Source organism: Heptranchias perlo, unplaced genomic scaffold (genome assembly GCF_035084215.1).
Source record: "Heptranchias perlo isolate sHepPer1 unplaced genomic scaffold, sHepPer1.hap1 HAP1_SCAFFOLD_169, whole genome shotgun sequence".
NCBI lineage: Eukaryota > Metazoa > Chordata > Chondrichthyes > Hexanchiformes > Hexanchidae > Heptranchias > Heptranchias perlo.
Window position 1 is genome coordinate 85,994 of NW_027138958.1, and position 19,172 is coordinate 105,165.

Genomic DNA, 19,172 nt, shown 5'->3' on the forward strand with positions numbered 1-19,172 from the left:
AGTGGGAGTGAGCCGGGTATCGGGATGTCAGTGGGAGTGAGCCGGGTATCGAGATGTCAGTGGGAGTGAGCCGGGTATCGGGATGTCAGTGGGAGTGAGCCGGGTATCGGGATGTCAGTGGGAGTGAGCCGGGTATCGGGATGTCAGTGGGAGTGAGCCAGGTATGGAGATGTCAGTGGGAGTGAGCCGGGTATCGGGATGTCAGTGGGAGTGAGCCGGGTATCGGGATGTCAGTGGGAGTGAGCCGGGTATGGAGATGTCAGTGGGAGTGAGCCGGGTATCGGGATGTCAGTGGGAGTGAGCCGGGTATCGGGATGTCAGTGGGAGTGAGCCAGGTATGGAGATGTCAGTGGGAGTGAGCCGGGTATCGGGATGTCAGTGGGAGTGAGCCGGGTATCGGGATGTCAGTGGGAGTGAGCCGGGTATCGAGATGTCAGTGGGAGTGAGCCGGGTATCGGGATGTCAGTGGGAGTGAGCCAGGTATCGGGATGTCAGTGGGAGTGAGCCAGGTATCGGGATGTCAGTGGGAGTGAGCCAGGTATCGAGATGTCAGTGGGAGTGAGCCAGGTATCGGGATGTCAGTGGGAGTGAGCCAGGTATCGAGATGTCAGTGGGAGTGAGCCGGGTATCGAGATGTCCGTGGGAGTGAGCCAGGTATCGGGATGTCAGTGGGAGTGAGCCGGGTATCGGGATGTCAGTGGGAGTGAGCCGGGTATCGGGATGTCAGTGGGAGTGAGCCGGGTATCGGGATGTCTGTGGGAGTGAGCCGGGTATCGAGATGTCAGTGGGAGTGAGCCGGGTATCGAGATGTCATTGGGAGTGAGCCAGTTATCGGGATGTCAGTGGGAGTGAGCCGGGTATCGGGATGTCAGTGGGAGTGAGCCAGGTATCGGGATGTCAGTGGGAGTGAGCCAGGTATCGGGATGTCAGTGGGAGTGAGCCAGGTATCGGGATGTCAGTGGGAGTGAGCCAGGTATCGGGATGTCAGTGGGAGTGAGCCAGGTATCGAGATGTCAGTGGGAGTGAGCCGGGTATCGGGATGTCAGTGGGAGTGAGCCAGGTATCGGGATGTCAGTGGGAGTGAGCCAGGTATCGGGATGTCAGTGGGAGTGAGCCGGGTATCGGGATGTCAGTGGGAGTGAGCCAGGTATCGGGATGTCAGTGGGAGTGAGCCAGGTATCGAGATGTCAGTGGGAGTGAGCCAGGTATCGGGATGTCAGTGGGAGTGAGCCGGGTATCGGGATGTCAGTGGGAGTGAGCCGGGTATCGGGATGTCAGTGGGAGTGAGCCGGTTATCGAGATGTCAGTGGGAGTGAGCCAGGTATCGAGATGTCAGTGGGAGTGAGCCGGGTATCGGGATGTCAGTGGGAGTGAGCCAGGTATCGGGATGTCAGTGGGAGTGAGCCGGGTATCGAGATGTCAGTGGGAGTGAGCCGGGTATCGGGATGTCAGTGGGAGTGAGCCGGGTATCGGGATGTCAGTGGGAGTGAGCCGGGTATCGGGATGTCAGTGGGAGTGAGCCGGGTATCGAGATGTCAGTGGGAGTGAGCCGGGTATCGGGATGTCAGTGGGAGTGAGCCAGGTATCGGGATGTCAGTGGGAGTGAGCCAGGTATCGAGATGTCAGTGGGAGTGAGCCGGGTATCGGGATGTCAGTGGGAGTGAGCCAGGTATCGAGATGTCAGTGGGAGTGAGCCAGGTATCGAGATGTCAGTGGGAGTGAGCCAGGTATCGAGATGTCAGTGGGAGTGAGCCAGGTATCGAGATGTCTGTGGGAGTGAGCCAGGTATCGAGATGTCAGTGGGAGTGAGCCAGGTATCGAGATGTCATTGGGAGTGAGCCGGGTATCGAGATGTCAGTGGGAGTGAGCCGGGTATCGGGATGTCAGTGGGAGTGAGCCAGGTATCGAGATGTCAGTGGGAGTGAGCCAGGTATCGAGATGTCATTGGGAGTGAGCCGGGTATCGAGATGTCAGTGGGAGTGAGCCGGGTATCGGGATGTCAGTGGGAGTGAGCCGGGTATCGAGATGTCAGTGGGAGTGAGCCGGGTATCGGGATGTCAGTGGGAGTGAGCCGGGTATCGAGATGTCAGTGGGAGTGAGCCGGGTATCGGGATGTCAGTGGGAGTGAGCCAGGTATCGGGATGTCAGTGGGAGTGAGCCGGGTATCGAGATGTCAGTGGGAGTGAGCCGGGTATCGGGATGTCAGTGGGAGTGAGCCAGGTATCGAGATGTCTGTGGGAGTGAGCCAGGTATCGAGATGTCTGTGTGAGTGAGCCGGGTATCGGGATGTCAGTGGGAGTGAGCCGGGTATCGGGATGTCAGTGGGAGTGAGCCAGGTATCGAGATGTCAGTGGGAGTGAGCCAGGTATCGGGATGTCAGTGGGAGTGAGCCAGGTATCGAGATGTCAGTGGGAGTGAGCCGGGTATCGAGATGTCATTGGGAGTGAGCCGGGTATCGGGATGTCATTGGGAGTGAGCCGGGTATCGAGATGTCAGTGGGAGTGAGCCAGGTATCGAGATGTCATTGGGAGTGAGCCAGGTATCGGGATGTCAGTGGGAGTGAGCCGGGTATCGGGATGTCAGTGGGAGTGAGCCAGGTATCGAGATGTCAGTGGGAGTGAGCCGGGTATCGGGATGTCAGTGGGAGTGAGCCGGGTATCGAGATGTCAGTGGGAGTGAGCCGGGTATCGAGATGTCTGTGGGAGTGAGCCAGGTATCGGGATGTCAGTGGGAGTGAGCCAGGTATCGAGATGTCAGTGGGAGTGAGCCAGGTATCGGGATGTCAGTGGGAGTGAGCCCGGTATCGAGATGTCAGTGGGAGTGAGCCAGGTATCGGGATGTCAGTGGGAGTGAGCCGGGTATCGGGATGTCAGTGGGAGTGAGCCGGGTATCGGGATGTCAGTGGGAGTGAGCCGGGTATCGGGATGTCAGTGGGAGTGAGCCAGTTATCGGGATGTCAGTGGGAGTGAGCCGGGTCTCGAGATGTCAGTGGGAGTGAGCCGGGTATCGGGATGTCAGTGGGAGTGAGCCAGGTATCGGGATGTCAGTGGGAGTGAGCCAGGTATCGGGATGTCAGTGGGAGTGAGCCGGGTCTCGAGATGTCAGTGGGAGTGAGCCGGGTATCGAGATGTCAGTGGGAGTGAGCCAGGTATCGGGATGTCAGTGGGAGTGAGCCAGGTATCGGGATGTCAGTGGGAGTGAGCCGGGTATCGAGATGTCAGTGGGAGTGAGCCAGGTATCGGGATGTCAGTGGGAGTGAGCCAGGTATCGAGATGTCAGTGGGAGTGAGCCGGGTATCGGGATGTCAGTGGGAGTGAGCCAGGTATCGGGATGTCAGTGGGAGTGAGCCAGGTATCGGGATGTCAGTGGGAGTGAGCCAGGTATCGGGATGTCAGTGGGAGTGAGCCAGGTATCGAGATGTCATTGGGAGTGAGCCAGGTATCGGGATGTCAGTGGGAGTGAGCCGGGTATCGAGATGTCAGTGGGAGTGAGCCGGGTGTCGAGATGTCAGTGGGAGTGAGCCGGGTATCGAGATGTCATTGGGAGTGAGCCAGGTATCGGGATGTCTGTGGGAGTGAGCCAGGTATCGGGATGTCAGTGGGAGTGAGCCAGGTATCGGGATGTCAGTGGGAGTGAGCCGGGTATCGAGATGTCTATGGGAGTGAGCCGGGTATCGAGATGTCAGTGGGAGTGAGCCGGGTATCGAGATGTCATTGGGAGTGAGCCGGGTATCGGGATGTCATTGGGAGTGAGCCGGGTATCGAGATGTCAGTGGGAGTGAGCCAGGTATCGAGATGTCATTGGGAGTGAGCCAGGTATCGGGATGTCAGTGGGAGTGAGCCGGGTATCGGGATGTCAGTGGGAGTGAGCCAGGTATCGAGATGTCAGTGGGAGTGAGCCGGGTATCGGGATGTCAGTGGGAGTGAGCCGGGTATCGGGATGTCAGTGGGAGTGAGCCAGGTATCGAGATGTCATTGGGAGTGAGCCAGGTATCGAGATGTCATTGGGAGTGAGCCAGGTATCGGGATGTCAGTGGGAGTGAGCCGGGTATCGAGATGTCAGTGGGAGTGAGCCGGGTATCGGGATGTCAGTGGGAGTGAGCCGGGTATCGGGATGTCAGTGGGAGTGAGCCGGTTATCGAGATGTCAGTGGGAGTGAGCCGGGTATCGGGATGTCAGTGGGAGTGAGCCGGGTATCGGGATGTCAGTGGGAGTGAGCCGGGTATCGGGATGTCAGTGGGAGTGAGCCGGGTATCGGGATGTCAGTGGGAGTGAGCCGGGTATCGGGATGTCAGTGGGAGTGAGCCGGGTATCGGGATGTCTGTGGGAGTGAGCCAGGTATCGAGATGTCAGTGGGAGTGAGCCAGGTATCGGGATGTCAGTGGGAGTGAGCCGGGTATCGGGATGTCAGTGGGAGTGAGCCAGGTATCGGGATGTCAGTGGGAGTGAGCCGGGTATCGGGATGTCAGTGGGAGTGAGCCGGGTATCAGGATGTCAGTGGGAGTGAGCCGGGTATCGGGATGTCAGTGGGAGTGAGCCAGGTATCGGGATGTCAGTGGGAGTGAGCCGGGTATCGGGATGTCAGTGGGAGTGAGCCAGGTATCGGGATGTCAGTGGGAGTGAGCCGGGTATCGGGATGTCAGTGGGAGTGAGCCAGGTATCGGGATGTCAGTGGGAGTGAGCCAGGTATCGGGATGTCAGTGGGAGTGAGCCAGGTATCGGGATGTCAGTGGGAGTGAGCCAGGTATCGAGATGTCATTGGGAGTGAGCCAGGTATCGGGATGTCAGTGGGAGTGAGCCGGGTATCGAGATGTCTATGGGAGTGAGCCGGGTATCGAGATGTCAGTGGGAGTGAGCCGGGTATCGAGATGTCTGTGGGAGTGAGCCAGGTATCGAGATGTCAGTGGGAGTGAGCCGGGTATCGGGATGTCAGTGGGAGTGAGCCAGGTATCGAGATGTCATTGGGAGTGAGCCAGGTATCGGGATGTCAGTGGGAGTGAGCCAGGTATCGAGATGTCAGTGGGAGTGAGCCAGGTATCGGGATGTCAGTGGGAGTGAGCCGGGTATCGGGATGTCAGTGGGAGTGAGCCGGGTATCGAGATGTCTGTGGGAGTGAGCCAGGTATCGAGATGTCAGTGGGAGTGAGCCAGGTATCGAGATGTCAGTGGGAGTGAGCCGGGTATCGGGATGTCAGTGGGAGTGAGCCGGGTATCGAGATGTCAGTGGGAGTGAGCCGGGTATCGGGATGTCAGTGGGAGTGAGCCGGGTATCGGGATGTCAGTGGGAGTGAGCCGGGTATCGGGATGTCAGTGGGAGTGAGCCGGGTATCGAGATGTCAGTGGGAGTGAGCCGGGTATCGGGATGTCAGTGGGAGTGAGCCAGGTATCGGGATGTCAGTGGGAGTGAGCCAGGTATCGAGATGTCAGTGGGAGTGAGCCGGGTATCGGGATGTCAGTGGGAGTGAGCCAGGTATCGAGATGTCAGTGGGAGTGAGCCAGGTGTCGAGATGTCAGTGGGAGTGAGCCAGGTATCGAGATGTCTGTGGGAGTGAGCCAGGTATCGAGATGTCAGTGGGAGTGAGCCAGGTATCGAGATGTCATTGGGAGTGAGCCGGGTATCGAGATGTCAGTGGGAGTGAGCCGGGTATCGGGATGTCAGTGGGAGTGAGCCAGGTATCGAGATGTCAGTGGGAGTGAGCCAGGTATCGAGATGTCATTGGGAGTGAGCCGGGTATCGAGATGTCAGTGGGAGTGAGCCGGGTATCGGGATGTCAGTGGGAGTGAGCCGGGTATCGAGATGTCAGTGGGAGTGAGCCAGGTATCGGGATGTCAGTGGGAGTGAGCCGGGTATCGAGATGTCAGTGGGAGTGAGCCGGGTATCGGGATGTCAGTGGGAGTGAGCCAGGTATCGGGATGTCAGTGGGAGTGAGCCGGGTATCGAGATGTCAGTGGGAGTGAGCCGGGTATCGGGATGTCAGTGGGAGTGAGCCAGGTATCGAGATGTCTGTGGGAGTGAGCCAGGTATCGAGATGTCTGTGTGAGTGAGCCGGGTATCGGGATGTCAGTGGGAGTGAGCCGGGTATCGGGATGTCAGTGGGAGTGAGCCGGGTATCGGGATGTCAGTGGGAGTGAGCCAGGTATCGAGATGTCAGTGGGAGTGAGCCGGGTATCGAGATGTCAGTGGGAGTGAGCCAGGTATCGGGATGTCAGTGGGAGTGAGCCGGGTATCGGGATGTCAGTGGGAGTGAGCCAGGTATCGGGATGTCTATGGGAGTGAGCCAGGTATCGAGATGTCAGTGGGAGTGAGCCGGGTATCGGGATGTCAGTGGGAGTGAGCCGGGTATCGGGATGTCAGTGGGAGTGAGCCAGGTATCGAGATGTCAGTGGGAGTGAGCCGGGTATCGGGATGTCAGTGGGAGTGAGCCGGGTATCGAGATGTCATTGGGAGTGAGCCGGGTATCGGGATGTCATTGGGAGTGAGCCGGGTATCGAGATGTCAGTGGGAGTGAGCCAGGTATCGAGATGTCATTGGGAGTGAGCCAGGTATCGGGATGTCAGTGGGAGTGAGCCGGGTATCGGGATGTCAGTGGGAGTGAGCCAGGTATCGAGATGTCAGTGGGAGTGAGCCGGGTATCGGGATGTCAGTGGGAGTGAGCCGGGTATCGAGATGTCAGTGGGAGTGAGCCGGGTATCGAGATGTCTGTGGGAGTGAGCCAGGTATCGGGATGTCAGTGGGAGTGAGCCAGGTATCGAGATGTCAGTGGGAGTGAGCCAGGTATCGGGATGTCAGTGGGAGTGAGCCCGGTATCGAGATGTCAGTGGGAGTGAGCCAGGTATCGGGATGTCAGTGGGAGTGAGCCGGGTATCGGGATGTCAGTGGGAGTGAGCCGGGTATCGGGATGTCTGGGAGTGAGCCGGGTATCGGGATGTCAGTGGGAGTGAGCCAGGTATCGGGATGTCAGTGGGAGTGAGCCGGGTCTCGAGATGTCAGTGGGAGTGAGCCGGGTATCGGGATGTCAGTGGGAGTGAGCCAGGTATCGGGATGTCAGTGGGAGTGAGCCAGGTATCGGGATGTCAGTGGGAGTGAGCCGGGTCTCGAGATGTCAGTGGGAGTGAGCCGGGTATCGAGATGTCAGTGGGAGTGAGCCAGGTATCGGGATGTCAGTGGGAGTGAGCCAGGTATCGGGATGTCAGTGGGAGTGAGCCGGGTATCGAGATGTCAGTGGGAGTGAGCCAGGTATCGGGATGTCAGTGGGAGTGAGCCAGGTATCGAGATGTCAGTGGGAGTGAGCCGGGTATCGGGATGTCAGTGGGAGTGAGCCAGGTATCGGGATGTCAGTGGGAGTGAGCCAGGTATCGGGATGTCAGTGTGAGTGAGCCAGGTATCGGGATGTCAGTGGGAGTGAGCCAGGTATCGAGATGTCATTGGGAGTGAGCCAGGTATCGGGATGTCAGTGGGAGTGAGCCGGGTATCGAGATGTCAGTGGGAGTGAGCCGGGTGTCGAGATGTCAGTGGGAGTGAGCCGGGTATCGAGATGTCATTGGGAGTGAGCCAGGTATCGGGATGTCAGTGGGAGTGAGCCGGGTATCGGGATGTCAGTGGGAGTGAGCCAGGTATCGGGATGTCAGTGGGAGTGAGCCGGGTATCGAGATGTCTATGGGAGTGAGCCGGGTATCGAGATGTCAGTGGGAGTGAGCCGGGTATCGAGATGTCATTGGGAGTGAGCCGGGTATCGGGATGTCATTGGGAGTGAGCCGGGTATCGAGATGTCAGTGGGAGTGAGCCAGGTATCGAGATGTCATTGGGAGTGAGCCAGGTATCGGGATGTCAGTGGGAGTGAGCCGGGTATCGGGATGTCAGTGGGAGTGAGCCAGGTATCGAGATGTCAGTGGGAGTGAGCCGGGTATCGGGATGTCAGTGGGAGTGAGCCGGGTATCGGGATGTCAGTGGGAGTGAGCCAGGTATCGAGATGTCATTGGGAGTGAGCCAGGTATCGAGATGTCATTGGGAGTGAGCCAGGTATCGGGATGTCAGTGGGAGTGAGCCGGGTATCGAGATGTCAGTGGGAGTGAGCCGGGTATCGGGATGTCAGTGGGAGTGAGCCGGGTATCGGGATGTCAGTGGGAGTGAGCCGGTTATCGAGATGTCAGTGGGAGTGAGCCGGGTATCGGGATGTCAGTGGGAGTGAGCCGGGTATCGGGATGTCAGTGGGAGTGAGCCAGGTATCGAGATGTCAGTGGGAGTGAGCCAGGTATCGAGATGTCAGTGGGAGTGAGCCGGGTATCGGGATGTCAGTGGGAGTGAGCCAGGTATCGGGATGTCAGTGGGAGTGAGCCGGGTATCGGGATGTCAGTGGGAGTGAGCCAGGTATCGGGATGTCAGTGGGAGTGAGCCGGGTATCGGGATGTCAGTGGGAGTGAGCCGGGTATCAGGATGTCAGTGGGAGTGAGCCGGGTATCGGGATGTCAGTGGGAGTGAGCCAGGTATCGGGATGTCAGTGGGAGTGAGCCGGGTATCGGGATGTCAGTGGGAGTGAGCCAGGTATCGGGATGTCAGTGGGAGTGAGCGGGTATCGGGATGTCAGTGGGAGTGAGCCAGGTATCGGGATGTCAGTGGGAGTGAGCCGGGTATCGGGATGTCAGTGGGAGTGAGCCAGGTATCGGGATGTCAGTGGGAGTGAGCCAGGTATCGAGATGTCTATGGGAGTGAGCCGGGTATCGAGATGTCAGTGGGAGTGAGCCGGGTATCGAGATGTCAGTGGGAGTGAGCCGGGTATCGAGATGTCTGTGGGAGTGAGCCAGGTATCGAGATGTCAGTGGGAGTGAGCCGGGTATCGGGATGTCAGTGGGAGTGAGCCAGGTATCGAGATGTCATTGGGAGTGAGCCAGGTATCGGGATGTCAGTGGGAGTGAGCCAGGTATCGGGATGTCAGTGGGAGTGAGCCGGGTATCGGGATGTCAGTGGGAGTGAGCCGGGTATCGAGATGTCTGTGGGAGTGAGCCAGGTATCGAGATGTCAGTGGGAGTGAGCCAGGTATCGAGATGTCAGTGGGAGTGAGCCGGGTATCGGGATGTCAGTGGGAGTGAGCCGGGTATCGAGATGTCAGTGGGAGTGAGCCAGGTATCGGGATGTCAGTGGGAGTGAGCCGGGTATCGAGATGTCAGTGGGAGTGAGCCGGGTATCGGGATGTCAGTGGGAGTGAGCCAGGTATCGGGATGTCAGTGGGAGTGAGCCGGGTATCGAGATGTCAGTGGGAGTGAGCCAGGTATCGAGATGTCAGTGGGAGTGAGCCGGGTATCGGGATGTCAGTGGGAGTGAGCCGGGTATCGAGATGTCTGTGGGAGTGAGCCAGGTATCGAGATGTCAGTGGGAGTGAGCCAGGTATCGAGATGTCAGTGGGAGTGAGCCGGGTATCGGGATGTCAGTGGGAGTGAGCCAGGTATCGAGATGTCTGTGGGAGTGAGCCGGGTATCGGGATGTCAGTGGGAGTGAGCCAGGTATCGAGATGTCTGTGGGAGTGAGCCGGGTATCGAGATGTCAGTGGGAGTGAGCCGGGTATCGGGATGTCAGTGGGAGTGAGCCGGGTATCGGGATGTCAGTGGGAGTGAGCCAGGTATCGGGATGTCAGTGGGAGTGAGCCGGGTATCGAGATGTCAGTGGGAGTGAGCCGGGTATCGGGATGTCAGTGGGAGTGAGCCAGGTATCGAGATGTCAGTGGGAGTGAGCCGAGTATCGAGATGTCAGTGGGAGTGAGCCGGGTATCGGGATGTCAGTGGGAGTGAGCCAGGTATCGGGATGTCAGTGGGAGTGAGCCGGGTATCGGGATGTCTGTGGGAGTGAGCCAGGTATCGAGATGTCAGTGGGAGTGAGCCGGGTATCGGGATGTCAGTGGGAGTGAGCCAGGTATCGAGATGTCAGTGGGAGTGAGCCGGGTATCGGGATGTCATTGGGAGTGAGCCGGGTATCGAGATGTCAGTGGGAGTGAGCCGGGTATCGGGATGTCAGTGGGAGTGAGCCGGGTATCGGGATGTCAGTGGGAGTGAGCCGGGTATCGAGATGTCAGTGGGAGTGAGCCGGGTATCGAGATGTCAGTGGGAGTGAGCCGGGTGTCGAGATGTCAGTGGGAGTGAGCCAGGTATCGGGATGTCTGTGGGAATGAGCCAGGTATCGGGATGTCAGTGGGAGTGAGCCGGGTATCGAGATGTCAGTGGGAGTGAGCCGGGTATCGAGATGTCAGTGGGAGTGAGCCAGGTATCGAGATGTCAGTGGGAGTGAGCCGAGTATCGAGATGTCAGTGGGAGTGAGCCAGGTATCGGGATGTCAGTGGGAGTGAGCCAGGTCTCGGGATGTCAGTGGGAGTGAGCCGGGTATCGGGATGTCAGTGGGAGTGAGCCGGGTATCGGGATGTCAGTGGGAGTGAGCCAGGTATCGAGATGTCAGTGGGAGTGAGCCAGGTATCGGGATGTCAGTGGGAGTGAGCCAGGTATCGAGATGTCAGTGGGAGTGAGCCAGGTATCGGGATGTCAGTGGGAGTGAGCCGGGTATCGGGATGTCAGTGGGAGTGAGCCAGGTATCGAGATGTCAGTGGGAGTGAGCCGGGTATCGAGATGTCAGTGTGAGTGAGCCGGGTATCGGGATGTCAGTGGGAGTGAGCCGGGTATCGGGATGTCAGTGGGAGTGAGCCGGGTATCGGGATGTCAGTGGGAGTGAGCCGGGTATCGAGATGTCAGTGGGAGTGAGCCAGGTATCGAGATGTCAGTGGGAGTGAGCCGGGTATCGGGATGTCAGTGGGAGTGAGCCGGGTATCGAGATGTCGGTGGGAGTGAGCCAGGTATCGAGATGTCATTGGGAGTGAGCCGGGTATCGGGATGTCAGTGGGAGTGAGCCGGGTATCGAGATGTCAGTGGGAGTGAGCCGGGTATCGAGATGTCAGTGGGAGTGAGCCAGGTATCGGGATGTCAGTGGGAGTGAGCCAGTTATTGGGATGTCAGTGGGAGTGAGCCGGGTATCGGGATGTCTGTGGGAGTGAGCCAGGTATCGGGATGTCAGTGGGAGTGAGCCGGGTATCGGGATGTCAGTGGGAGTGAGCCAGGTATCGGGATGTCAGTGGGAGTGAGCCAGGTATCGGGATGTCAGTGGGAGTGAGCCGGGTATCGGGATGTCAGTGGGAGTGAGCCAGGTATCGAGATGTGAGTGGGAGTGAGCCAGGTATCGGGATGTCAGTGGGAGTGAGCCGGGTATCGAGATGTCAGTGGGAGTGAGCCAGGTATCGGGATCTCAGTGGGAGTGAGCCGGGTATCGAGATGTCAGTGGGAGTGAGCCAGGTATCGAGATGTGAGTGGGAGTGAGCCGGGTATCGAGATGTCAGTGGGAGTGAGCCGGGTATCGAGATGTCAGTGGGAGTGAGCCGGGTATCGAGATGTCAGTGGGAGTGAGCCAGGTATCGGGATGTCAGTGGGAGTGAGCCGGGTATCGAGATGTCAGTGGGAGTGAGCCAGGTATCGGGATGTCAGTGGGAGTGAGCCGGGTATCGAGATGTCAGTGGGAGTGAGCCAGGTATCGGGATGTCAGTGGGAGTGAGCCGGGTATCGGGATGTCAGTGGGAGTGAGCCAGGTATCGAGATGTCAGTGGGAGTGAGCCAGGTATCGAGATGTCAGTGGGAGTGAGCCGGGTATCGAGATGTCAGTGGGAGTGAGCCGGGTATCGGGATGTCAGTGGGAGTGAGCCGGGTATCGAGATGTCAGTGGGAGTGAGCCGGGTATCGGGATGTCAGTGGGAGTGAGCCGGGTATCGAGATGTCAGTGGGAGTGAGCCAGGTATCGGGATGTCAGTGGGAGTGAGCCAGGTATCGGGATGTCAGTGGGAGTGAGCCAGGTATCGGGATGTCAGTGGGAGTGAGCCAGGTATCGAGATGTCAGTGGGAGTGAGCCGGGTATCGGGATGTCAGTGGGAGTGAGCCGGGTATCGAGATGTCAGTGGGAGTGAGCCAGGTATCGGGATGTCAGTGGGAGTGAGCCGGGTATCGGGATGTCAGTGGGAGTGAGCCAGGTATCGGGATGTCAGTGGGAGTGAGCCGGGTATCGAGATGTCAGTGGGAGTGAGCCAGGTATCGGGATGTCAGTGGGAGTGAGCCAGGTATCGAGATGTCAGTGGGAGTGAGCCGGGTATCGAGATGTCAGTGGGAGTGAGCCAGGTATCGAGATGTCAGTGGGAGTGAGCCAGGTATCGGGATGTCAGTGGGAGTGAGCCGGGTCTCGGGATGTCAGTGGGAGTGAGCCGGGTATCGAGATGTCAGTGGGAGTGAGCCGGGTATCGAGATGTCAGTGGGAGTGAGCCGGGTATCGAGATGTCAGTGGGAGTGAGCCGGGTATCGAGATGTCAGTGGGAGTGAGCCGGGTATCGGGATGTCAGTGGGAGTGAGCCGGGTATCGAGATGTCAGTGGGAGTGAGCCAGGTATCGAGATGTCAGTGGGAGTGAGCCAGGTATCGAGATGTCAGTGGGAGTGAGCCGGGTATCGAGATGTCAGTGCGAGTGAGCCAGGTATCGGGATGTCAGTGGGAGTGAGCCGGGTATCGAGATGTCAGTGGGAGTGAGCCGGGTATCGAGATGTCAGTGGGAGTGAGCCGGGTATCGGGATGTCAGTGGGAGTGAGCCGGGTATCGAGATGTCAGTGGGAGTGAGCCAGGTATCGAGATGTCAGTGGGAGTGAGCCGGGTATCGGGATGTCAGTGGGAGTGAGCCAGGTATCGGGATGTCTGTGGGAGTGAGCCAGGTATCGGGATGTCAGTGGGAGTGAGCCGGGTATCGGGATGTCAGTGGGAGTGAGCCGAGTATCGAGATGTCAGTGGGAGTGAGCCAGGTATCGGGATGTCTGTGGGAGTGAGCCAGGTATCGAGATGTCAGTGGGAGTGAGCCAGGTATCGAGATGTCAGTGGGAGTGAGCCAGGTATCGGGATGTCAGTGGGAGTGAGCCGGGTATCGGGATGTCAGTGGGAGTGAGCCAGGTATCGGGATGTCAGTGGGAGTGAGCCAGGTATCGGGATGTCAGTGGGAGTGAGCCAGGTATCGGGATGTCTGTGGGAGTGAGCCAGGTATCGGGATGTCTGTGGGAGTGAGCCAGGTATCGAGATGTCAGTGGGAGTGAGCCAGGTATCGAGATGTCAGTGGGAGTGAGCCAGGTATCGGGATGTCAGTGGGAGTGAGCCGGGTATCGGGATGTCAGTGGGAGTGAGCCGAGTATCGAGATGTCAGTGGGAGTGAGCCGGGTATCGGGATGTCAGTGGGAGTGAGCCGAGTATCGAGATGTCAGTGGGAGTGAGCCAGGTATCGGGATGTCTGTGGGAGTGAGCCAGGTATCGAGATGTCAGTGGGAGTGAGCCAGGTATCGGGATGTCAGTGGGAGTGAGCCGGGTATCCGGATGTCAGTGGGAGTGAGCCGGGTATCGAGATGTCAGTGGGAGTGAGCCGGGTATCGAGATGTCAGTGGGAGTGAGCCGGGTATCGAGATGTCAGTGGGAGTGAGCCGGGTATCGAGATGTCAGTGGGAGTGAGCCGGGTATCGGGATGTCAGTGGGAGTGAGCCAGGTATCGGGATGTCAGTGGGAGTGAGCCAGGTATCGGGATGTCAGTGGGAGTGAGCCAGGTATCGGGATGTCAGTGGGAGTGAGCCGGGTATCGAGATGTCAGTGGGAGTGAGCAGGGTATCGGGATGTCAGTGGGAGTGAGCCGGGTATCGGGATGTCAGTGAGAGTGAGCCGGGTATCGAGATGTCAGTGGGAGTGAGCCAGGTATCGAGATGTCAGTGGGAGTGAGCCGGGTATCGGGATGTCAGTGGGAGTGAGCCGGGTATCGAGATGTCAGTGGGAGTGAGCCGGGTATCGAGATGTCAGTGGGAGTGAGCCGGGTATCGGGATGTCAGTGGGAGTGAGCCGAGTATCGAGATGTCAGTGGGAGTGAGCCGACTATCGAGATGTCAGTGGGAGTGAGCCGGGTATCGAGATGTCAGTGGGAGTGAGCCGGGTATCGAGATGTCAGTGGGAGTGAGCCGGGTATCGGGATGTCAGTGGGAGTGAGCCGGGTATCGGGATGTCAGTGGGAGTGAGCCGGGTATCGAGATGTCAGTGGGAGTGAGCCGGGTATCGAGATGTCAGTGGGAGTGAGCCAGGTATCGGGATGTCATTGGGAGTGAGCCAGGTATCGAGATGTCAGTGGGAGTGAGCCAGGTATCGAGATGTCAGTGGGAGTGAGCCAGGTATCGAGATGTCAGTGGGAGTGAGCCGGGTATCGAGATGTCAGTGGGAGTGAGCCGGGTATCGGGATGTCAGTGGGAGTGAGCCGGGTATCGGGATGTCAGTGGGAGTGAGCCGGGTATCGGGATGTCAGTGGGAGTGAGCCGGGTATCGGGATGTCAGTGGGAGTGAGCCAGGTATCGGGATGTCAGTGGGAGTGAGCCAGGTATCGAGATGTCAGTGGGAGTGAGCCAGGTATCGAGATGTCAGTGGGAGTGAGCCAGGTATCGAGATGTCAGTGGGAGTGAGCCGGGTATCGGGATGTCAGTGGGAGTGAGCCAGGTATCGAGATGTCAGTGGGAGTGAGCCGGGTATCGGGATGTCAGTGGGAGTGAGCCAGGTATCGGGATGTCAGTGGGAGTGAGCCAGGTATCGAGATGTCAGTGGGAGTGAGCCAGGTATCGGGATGTCAGTGGGAGTGAGCCAGGTATCGAGATGTCAGTGGGAGTGAGCCGGGTATCGAGATGTCAGTGGGAGTGAGCCGGGTATCGGGATGTCAGTGGGAGTGAGCCGGGTATCGGGATGTCAGTGGGAGTGAGCCGGGTATCGGGATGTCAGTGGGAGTGAGCCGGGTATCGGGATGTCAGTGGGAGTGAGCCAGGTATCGGGATGTCAGTGGGAGTGAGCCAGGTATCGAGATGTCAGTGGGAGTGAGCCAGGTATCGAGATGTCAGTGGGAGTGAGCCGGGTATCGGGATGTCTGTGGGAGTGAGCCGGGTATCGAGATGTCTGTGGGAGTGAGCCGGGTATCGAGATGTCAGTGGGAGTGAGCCGGGTATCGGGATGTCAGTGGGAGTGAGCCGGGTATCGGGATGTCAGTGGGAGTGAGCCGGGTATCGGGATGTCAGTGGGAGTGAGCCGGGTATCGAGATGTCAGTGGGAGTGAGCCAGGTATCGGGATGTCAGTGGGAGTGAGCCGGGTATCGAGATGTCAGTGGGAGTGAGCCAGGTATCGAGATGTCTATGGGAGTGAGCCAGGTATCGAGATGTCAGTGGGAGTGAGCCGGGTATCGAGATGTCAGTTGGAGTGAGCCGGGTATCGGGATGTCTGTGGGAGTGAGCCGGGTATCGGGATGTCTGTGGGAGTGAGCCAGGTATCGGGATGTCAGTGGGAGTGAGCCAGGTATCGAGATGTCAGTGGGAGTGAGCCGGGTATCGAGATGTCAGTTGGAGTGAGCCGGGTATCGGGATGTCTGTGGGAGTGAGCCAGGTATCGAGATGTCAGTGGGAGTGAGCCAGGTATCGGGATGTCAGTGGGAGTGAGCCAGGTATCGGGATGTCAGTGGGAGTGAGCCGGGTATCGAGATGTCAGTGGGAGTGAGCCGGGTATCGAGATGTCAGTGGGAGTGAGCCGGGTATCGAGATGTCAGTGGGAGTGAGCCGGGTATCGAGATGTCAGTGGGAGTGAGCCGGGTATCGGGATGTCAGTGGGAGTGAGCCGGGTATCGAGATGTCAGTGGGAGTGAGCCAGGTATCGGGATGTCAGTGGGAGTGAGCCAGGTCTGGGGATGTCAGTGGGAGTGAGCCAGGTATCGAGATGTCAGTGGGAGTGAGCCAGGTATCGGGATGTCAGTGGGAGTGAGCCAGGTATCGAGATGTCAGTGGGAGTGAGCCGAGTATCGAGATGTCAGTGGGAGTGAGCCGGGTATCGAGATGTCAGTGGGAGTGAGCCGGGTATCGGGATGTCAGTGGGAGTGAGCCGGGTATCGAGATGTCAGTGGGAGTGAGCCGGGTATCGGGATGTCAGTGGGAGTGAGCCAGGTATCGAGATGTCAGTGGGAGTGAGCCGGGTATCGGGATGTCAGTGGGAGTGAGCCGGGTATCGAGATGTCAGTGGGAGTGAGCCGGGTATCGAGATGTCAGTGGGGGTGAGCCGGGTATCGAGATGTCAGTGGGAGTGAGCCAGGTATCGAGATGTCAGTGGGAGTGAGCCGGGTATCGGGATGTCAGTGGGAGTGAGCCGGGTATCGGGATGTCAGTGGGAGTGAGCCAGGTCTGGGGATGTCAGTGGGGGTGAGCCGGGTATCGGGATGTCAGTGGGAGTGAGCCAGGTATCGGGATGTGTAAATGATGATTGTGAATCATTTCAAAACTGCTCTAAACCTGAAAAAAAAATGTCACTTTTTTCAGATACCAGGGTGGGAAACATGTTGTCTTTTACCCTACATTAAAGGTAAGAAAATTCATCGGTCTGACAAACAGTTCAACAGTTCCTGCTGTGGTTGGTTATTAAATTCTATTGTACCTGGCTGTATTCGTAAACGGTCCATCAGGACGACTGCGGTTTGGCATTCTTCCCAGCATTCCCTGGGTGTTGATTGGGAAGAATCCGAACTGGAAAAATTCAGTGCCACCTGTGCCCCCAGTCCCTGTGATAATGGGATATCTCCTGAATTCAGTGCCCCCTGTCCCTGTGGTAATGGGATATCTCCTGAATTCAGTGCCCCCTGTCCCTGTGGTAATGGGATATCTCCTGAATTCAGTGCCCCCAGTCCCTGTGGTAATGGGATATCTCCTGAATTCAGTGCCCCCAGTCCCTGTGGTAATGGGATATCTCCTGAGTTCAGTGCCCCCGGTCCCTGTGGTCATGGGATATCTCCTGAATTCAGTGCCCCCTGTCCCTGTGGTAATGGGATATCTCCTGAATTCAGTGCTCCCGGTCTCTGTGGTAATGGGATATCTCCTGAGTTCAGTGCCCCCGGTCCCTGTGGTCATGGGATATCTCCTGAATTCAGTGCCCCCGGTCCCTGTGGTCATGGGATATCTCCTGAATTCAGTGCCCCCTGTCCCTGTGGTAATGGGATATCTCCTGAATTCAGTGCCCCCTGTCCCTGTGGTAATGGGATATCTCCTGAATTCAGTGCCCCCTGTCCCTGTGGTAATGGGATATCTCCTGAATTCAGTGCCCCCAGTCCCTGTGGTAATGGGATATCTCCTGAATTCAGTGCCCCCAGTCCCTGTGGTAATGGGATATCTCCTGAGTTCAGTGCCCCCGGTCCCTGTGGTCATGGGATATCTCCTGAATTCAGTGCCCCCTGTCCCTGTGGTAATGGGATATCTCCTGAATTCAGTGCTCCCGGTCTCTGTGGTAATGGGATATCTCCTGAATTCAGTGCCCCCAGTCCCTGTGGTAATGGGATATCTCCTGAATTCAGTGCCCCCAGTCCCTGTGGTAATGAGATATCGCCTGAATTCAGTGTCCCCAGTCCCTATGGTAATGGGATATCTCCTGAATTCAGTGCCCCCGCTCCCTGTGGTAATGGGATATCTCCTGAATTCAGTGCCCCCAGTCCCTGTGGTAATGGGATATCTCCTGAATTCAGTGCCTCCAGTCCCTGTGGTAATGGGATATCTCCTGAATTCAGTGCCTCCAGTCCCTGTGGTAATGGGATATCTCCTGAATTCAGTGCCTCCAGTCCCTGTGGTAATGGGATATCTCCTGAATTCAGTGCCTCCGGTCCCTGTGGTAATGGGATATCTCCTGAATTCAGTGCCCCCGGTCCCTGTGGTAATGGGATATCTCCTGAGTTCAGTGCCCCCGGTCCCTGTGGTAATGGGATATCTCCTGAATTCAGTGCCCCCAGTCCCTGTGGTAATGGGATATCTCCTGAATTCAGTGCCTCCAGTCCCTGTGGTAATGGGATATCTCCTGAATTCAGTGCCTCCAGTCCCTGTGGTAATGGGATATCTCCTGAATTCAGTGCCTTCAGTCCCTGTGGTAATGGGATATCTCCTGAATTCAGTGCCTCCAGTCCCTGTGGTAATGGGATATCTCCTGAATTCAGTGCCCCCGGTCCCTGTGGTAATGGGATAGCTCCTGAATTCAGTGCCTCCAGTCCCTGTGGTAATGGGATATCTCCTGAATTCAGTGCCTCCAGTCCCTGTGGTAATGGGATATCTCCTGAATTCAGTGCCTCCAGTCCCTGTGGTAATGGGATATCTCCTGAATTCAGTGCCTCCAGTCCCTGTGGTCATGGGATATCTCCTGAATTCAGTGCCTCCAGTCCCTGTGGTAATGGGATCTCTCCTGAATTCAGTGCCTCCAGTCCCTGTGGTAATGGGATATCTCCTGAATTCAGTGCCTCCAGTCCCTGTGGTAATGGGATATCTCCTGAATTCAGTGCCTCCAGTCCCTGTGGTAATGGGATATCTCCTGAATTCAGTGCCTCCAGTCCCTGTGGTAATGGGATATCTCCTGAATTCAGTGCCTCCAGTCCCTGTGGTAATGGGATATCTCCTGAATTCAGTGCCCCCGGTCCCTGTGGTAATGGGATATCTCCTGAATTCAGTGCCTCCAGTCCCTGTGGTAATGGGATATCTCCTGAGTTCAGTGCCTCCAGTCCCTGTGGTAATGGGATATCTCCTGAATTCAGTGCCCCCGGTCCCTGTGGTAATGGGATATCTCCTGAATTCAGTGCCTCCAGTCCCTGTGGTAATGGGATATCTCCTGAATTCAGTGCCTCCAGTCCCTGTGGTAATGGGATATCTCCTGAATTCAGTGCCTCCAGTCCCTGTGATAATGGGATATCTCCTGAATTCAGTGCCCCCGGTCCCTGTGGTAATGGGATATCTCCTGAGTTCAGTGCCCCCGGTCCCTGTGGTAATGGGATATCTCCTGAGTTCAGTGCCTCCAGTCCCTGTGGTAATGGGATATCTCCTGAATTCAGTGCCCCCGGTCCCTGTGGTAATGGGATATCTCCTGAATTCAGTGCCTCCAGTCCCTGTGGTAATGGGATATCTCCTGAGTTCAGTGCCCCCGGTCCCTGTGGTAATGGGATATGTCCTGAGTTCAATGCCCCCGGTCCCTGTGGAAATGGGATATGTCCTGAGTTCAGTGCCCCCGGTCCCTGTGGCAATGGGATATCTCCTATAAATCCCCTCAC

General features: G+C 57.6%; 1 long non-coding RNA gene across 1 annotated transcript in view; it reads left to right on the forward strand.

Moving 5' to 3' along the window:
* Positions 1–19,172, forward strand: part of LOC137309566 (uncharacterized) — a 43,506-nt gene that overhangs the window by 22,782 nt on the left and 1,552 nt on the right. Inside the window, exon 2 of the long non-coding RNA XR_010959895.1 lies at positions 16,420–16,462. This is a non-coding gene — a long non-coding RNA (uncharacterized lncRNA). The remainder of the gene's footprint in view (positions 1–16,419; positions 16,463–19,172) is intronic.